Source organism: Balaenoptera ricei, chromosome 19, assembly GCF_028023285.1.
Source record: "Balaenoptera ricei isolate mBalRic1 chromosome 19, mBalRic1.hap2, whole genome shotgun sequence".
Lineage (NCBI taxonomy): Eukaryota > Metazoa > Chordata > Mammalia > Artiodactyla > Balaenopteridae > Balaenoptera > Balaenoptera ricei.
In genome coordinates this window covers 12,753,538-12,759,402 of record NC_082657.1, presented here as the reverse complement: position 1 = coordinate 12,759,402, position 5,865 = coordinate 12,753,538, and positions in this window count along the sequence as shown.

Below are 5,865 nucleotides of genomic sequence, written 5' to 3'. Positions count from 1 at the left end.
TCTTCTGTCTCTGTCTGCCTAATGTTTCTCAAACTTTGGCTCTAGAGTTTGTTCTTTGAGCTACTAAATTACATCCTTTCGCCGTCCCTACTTCTTCATTCCCGTGCCTCTGTCCCTTGGTCTATCTCTGCCTCCCTTGGTCTTTGCTTTTCTCCTATGTCTGTTTCTTTGTCTCTGTCTTCTGTCTCTTGTCTTTCTGCTTGTTTTCTCTGCCTAATTCTCCGTGTCTTTGGCTTTTGGTCTCCGTTGCTGTGTCTTTCTCTTTCCCTATCTCCCTGTTACATTCTCTCTCTGATCTCGAGAGAGGTCTTACCTCTGGATTTTTAATACTCCTGACCCTTTCAGTAGATCCTGTCTGTAGCCCCCACTTCCCCCTGTGTGAGGCCCCAGGAATGGGTGGCATGGGGTAGCCTCAGCCCCTGCTCAGGGCTCTCCCTCTTTGCTCAGGGAACTCCAGATTTCCTCTGTTTCCCAAAGAAGTTTATTTATTTATTAGTGTTAATTTATTTATTTGGTTGCACCGGGTCTTAGTTGAGGCAGGCAGGCTCCTTAATTGCAGCTCGCTGGCTCCTTAGTTGTGGCATGCAAACTCCTAGTTGCAGCATGCATGTGGGATCTAGTTCCCTGACCAGGGATCGAACCTGGGCCCCCTGCATTGGGAGCGCAGAGTCTTAACCACTGCGCCACCAGGGAATTTCCCCCCCCCCCCAAGAAGTTTAGAGCTTTTCTGGTACAAGTGGGCCATGGGGAGGAGGTGGGAGCAGGAGTCACTGGAGGGGTGCATCCAGACCTGGGCCTCCAGCTGGGATTTGGCTGTGGCAGAGCAGGGAGTGGCAGTCCTGGTGGGTGGCCTGTGCAAGGACATGTGGAGGCGGGGATGAACTGTGTGTGTGCTGGTAAAGAGCCCAGCACGGACCTCCTCCCCAGTGGCCGCTGCCTTCTTCCTGACCATGCGGGGAGTCCAAAGGTCTCCTCCTCCCAAAAAGAACAAAAAGCCTGGATGGGCATAGGCTCAGAGGACAGGGGACAGTCAGGAGTGGGGGAGCCCATTGGCACTGGAAAAAAAAAGACCAATACAAAAGACTGTACCTGAGTCATTCTTCACCCACCTGTTAGTGTTAGGTTCTCACACTCAAATGCTTCAGGGCTCAGGTGAGTGATGCTAGAGGGAAGCAGGTGCAGGATAAGAAAATCAAAGTACAAAGGTGAGGATACGCAACCAGGGACATTCTGCTTAAGGACTGGATGGAAAAGAGAGGGAAATGTCCCCATTTTAAATAATAATATTTTTTATAACCACCCTGTGGGTCTGGTCCATGAGATATCAATTTTAATCTTCCAGGTTCAGCTCAAGTTGTATAAATGGGGAACAGGGGCTCCTTCTTGACCTGACCCCTCATGAGCTTCAGGAAGGGTTGATTTCCCACTGGTGCCACATGGAGGATCATACCAATAGTGTCTACTGTACAGGAGTGCTGGTGGCGATTACATGAATCATTCTGTATGTCAAGTGCTTCGAACTTCACCTGGCATCTGGCAAGTGCTCAGTGATTGTTATCATAACCCGAGGACTTCCTGGAAATGCCGAGCTCTGTGGTTGGTCAGATGGTGAGGGCAGATGGCTAGATCTTGTTCATCACCTGATCTTCCTCACCTGGGGGCCAGACTCTTTCCCCTTCAATGGGACAGTGAGAAACACTTAGCACAGGGACCTTGGCAGGGAGGGGTGTCAGCCTGTGAGAGGCTCAAAGCTCCACAAAGGGAAAATTGTTGCACAACTTTGTACTAAAACCCACTGAATCGTACACTTTAAATGGGTGAGTTGTAGAGAACAAATGTATGGACACCAAGGGGGGAAAGTGGGGGGTGGTGGTGGGATGAATTGGGAGATCGGGATTGACATATATACACTAATATGTATAAAATGGATAACTAATAAGAACCTGCTGTATAGCACAGGGAACTCCACTTTGCTGTACAGTAGAAACTAACACAACATTGTAAAACAACTATACCCCAATTAAAAAAATAGTAATAAATGGGTGAGTTGTATGGTATGTGAATTGTAGCTCAATGAAGCGGTTAAAAAGAAAAACTCTACAAAGGGAGTCAAGAAGTGACCCTTCAGCTGATACAGGGACCCTGGCCCAAACACTGACCTGTCATTCATTCATTCAACAAATATTTTCTATATAATATCTGCTTTGTAATAAGCGAGTGTTGAGAACACAAACTTTAGCCCAGCCTTAAGAAGTAGGAGCTAGGGAGGGCTCTTGGAGAAGATGTCTGAGCTGAGACCTGAACAATATGGGGAAATGAGCCAGATGAAGCAGTGGAAGAGGGTGTTCCAGGTGGAGGGAACAGCATCAGCAAAGGCCTACAGGTAAGGAAGGCAAATATCCTTTAAATGCCCCCTCCCCTTTCTTTTGTATGTCAGCCCTTGTGTTGGACAATGCTGGTGACATTTTTAGTGCCCAAGAAATCCCTGGTCCCTGCCTTCATGGAGCTCCAGTGAGGGACAAAGATGCATTGCCAGACATGACCATTTGTGCTGGGATGGGAGAGGCACAGGAGAGGGGTCGGGGCTGGGATAGGGAAGATCAGAGGCTTTGGGTTTCCAGAGGAGGCACCTGAGCCAGTCTGAGAGAACATCAGGGAAGGCTTCCTGGAGGAAGAGATAGAGTTCTGAACAGTCTCTGTTCAAAGATCCCTTTGAGGGCTTCCCTGGTGGCGCAGTGGTTGAGAGTCTGCCTGCCAATGCAGGGGTCACGGGTTCGAGCCCTGGTCTGGGAAGATCCCACATGCCGCGGAGCAACGGGGCCCGTGAGCCACAATTACTGAGCCTGCGCGTCTGGAGCCTGTGCTCCGCAACAAGAGAGGCCGCGATAGTGAGAGGCCCGCGCACCGCGAAGAAGAGTGGCCCCCGCCTGCCACAACTAGAGAGAGCCCTCGCACAGAAACGAAGACCTAACACAGCCGTAAGTAAATAAGTAAAAAAAAAAAAAAAAAAAAAGATTCCTTTGAGAATCTGTTGAAAGCGCTGGACATTCACAGAAGAAAAGCACACGAACGTTGTAGGCAATTCCCAAATACTCCCATTCCCTCAAGGGCCTGTGCCTGGGCAGCCAGTAGTTATCCCATTACCCTCCACAACCATCTTGCTGTATAAATGTCCCAGGAATGGGGACTGGGATAGCCAACAGTGCTGGAAAACTTTGAGTTGGAATTTCAGTATCCTGGGTGTGGGGTGGGGTTTTGAGAGCCCAAAACTTCCCTCTCACCCCGCGCCGGGACTGGAGGGTGAGCCAAAGAGCTAGCTTTTTCCTGCCTACATCCTCCTCACTAACCTCTAGCCCCGGCGCTGTGGTGGTCCTTGGCACGTGCCGGGACCAGCGCGTTCTCCTCTGGAATGTCCGGAGGGAAATAGTCCAGACTGTCACCACTCTCGCCAGACAAGCGCCGCAGCGCCCCCTGACGGTCACGGAGCAAGCGCGTCCCAAGCCGCCCGCGCCCCCTAGTGGCTGATGCTTATACAGTCATCAGCGAGCACCGACCTCCGGTTCCAGCCTTTTGTCTGCTGACTGCAGTCATCATCGTCGCCGTCAACGTCATTTTCTTCTTCTTCTTCACCACCACCACCACCACCATCATCATCATCATCATCATCATCGTAGCTAATACATAAATAGTGCATCCTATGTGCCAGGCACTGTGCTGCTTTATACATATCACCTCATTTAATCCTCACATCAGCCCTATGAAATGGGTTCTGTTACATTTGCATTTTCCTCATTTGAAGCACGGAGAGGTAAGGAAACTACTCACCCAAGATCACACAACTACTAAGTGTCAGAGCCTGGATTGAACCTAGGCAATTTGTCTCCGGAGTTCATTTTCTGAACAGTTCAAAAATAATCATGAAGCGAAGTAATATGATGGTTTGGGATTGCTTCAAACAGCTGTGTGTTAGAGTGGAAAGAACCTGGGTCCCTGGATCACCACGTTGCCAGCCTGGATCATTTCACCTGTGGGTATTATGTGAGAGAGTATTATGTGAGAATAAACTTTTTTACTTAAGTCATCGTATTTTGAAGTGTCTTTGTGGTAGCGACTCAGCTTTTATCCTAAGACAAGGGCACCAGAATCACCTGGAGGGCTTGTTAAAAGGCAGATTGCTGGGCTCCACTCCCAGTAAGTCTGGAGTAGGGACCTAGACTTTGTATTTCAAATAAATTCCCAAGAGCTGCTGCTGATCTGGGGGCCAGGATTTGAGAACCACTGCCCCCAGGAATGAAGAATGCAGGTCCTTACTGGGTGCTTCTTTATATGCCCAGCATTCATTCTCTCTCTTTGGGAATACTGCCTTCTTCCCTCGGAGTCCACACGGCTGATCCCACCAGAAGACTCAGGCCTGGCCAATGAGTGAATCCCTCCCCTTGGCCTTTGCAGTTGGTTCAGGATTGGGCGTGTCCCTGAAGTCGGACCAATGGGAGTCAGTCCTGGAACCATTGAGGGATTTTTGGGGAGGGCACTCGTAGGCTCGCCGTACTGGAAGGGCTTAGGCCTGGAGCACTGGGGGCTCCCCTGAGGGAAGAGCTAGTCTGAAAGTGAAGCCAACACAAGGGAAAACAGGGCTGGGAGATGAACAGAGAGACTGTTCTGACGTATATCATCTGTGCCTCTGGGTCCAGTGGATCCCCAAAATGTTTCAGGAAGTTGATATTTTCCTTTACATCCTACATCAAATCTATCAGCAAATTCTGTCAACTCTACCTATAAAAGATGTCCTGTCCTGTATTTTTTAAGCGAAGTATACTTGCGTACAATATTATATGTTACAGAGGTACAATATAGTGATTCACAATTTTAAAAGGCTCTACTCCATTTATAGTTATTATAAAATATAGGCTGTATTCCCTGTGTTGTACAATATATCCTCTTGTCCTGTATTGGAGGAAAAGTTATGCTATAAATTAGAACATTATTGGGTCAATGACAAAACTGGAATACAAATAGTAGAGTAGGAAACTTTTGCATATTAATGTTAAATTTATGAACGTTAGTCATTGTACTGTGGTTATGTAAAAGAATATCTATATTCTTAGAAAATGCACACTGAACTATTTAGGAGTAGAAGGCCATGTGTATGTATCTTAGCTTCAAATTATACAACTCCCCTTCTCCCCACAAACATAACAGAGCAAATTCTTTTTTAAATACTTGTTTATTTATTTATTTGGCTGCGCCGGGTCTTAGTTGCGGCATCTAGTTCCCTGACCAGAGATTGAACCCATGCCCCCTGCACTGGGAGCGTGGAGTCTTAAACACTGGACCACCAGGAAGTCCCCAGAGCAAATGTTAAAGAGGGTAAAAATGTTAACAAGAAATGAACGCAAGTAAAAAGTATATGAATGTTCTTTATGCTATTCTTAGTCTTGCAAATTTGTGTAAATTTGAATTTATCTCCAAAAAAAGAAAGCTTAAAAAATTTTTTTTTGAGATCTAAAATTCTGGACAACAATATCAATATAAGTAGAACTGGGGAGATAAAGTGCTCTATGATCCAGGTAGCGTTTGGTCTGAAGATTAAACTTTTTTTTTTTTTTAATGATATTCTTGTCTGCTTACATTCTTTTTATGTATGTATGTATGTATGTATGTATGTATGGCTGTGTTGGGTCTTCGTTCCTGTGTGAGGGCTTTCTCTAGTTGTGGCAGGCGGGGGCCACTCTTCATCGCGGTGCACGGGCCTCTCACTATCGCGGCCTCTCTTGTTGCGGAGCACAGGCTCCAGACACGCAGGCTCAGTAGTTGTGGCTCACGGGCCCAGCTGCTCCTTGGCACGTGGGATCTTCCCAGACCAGG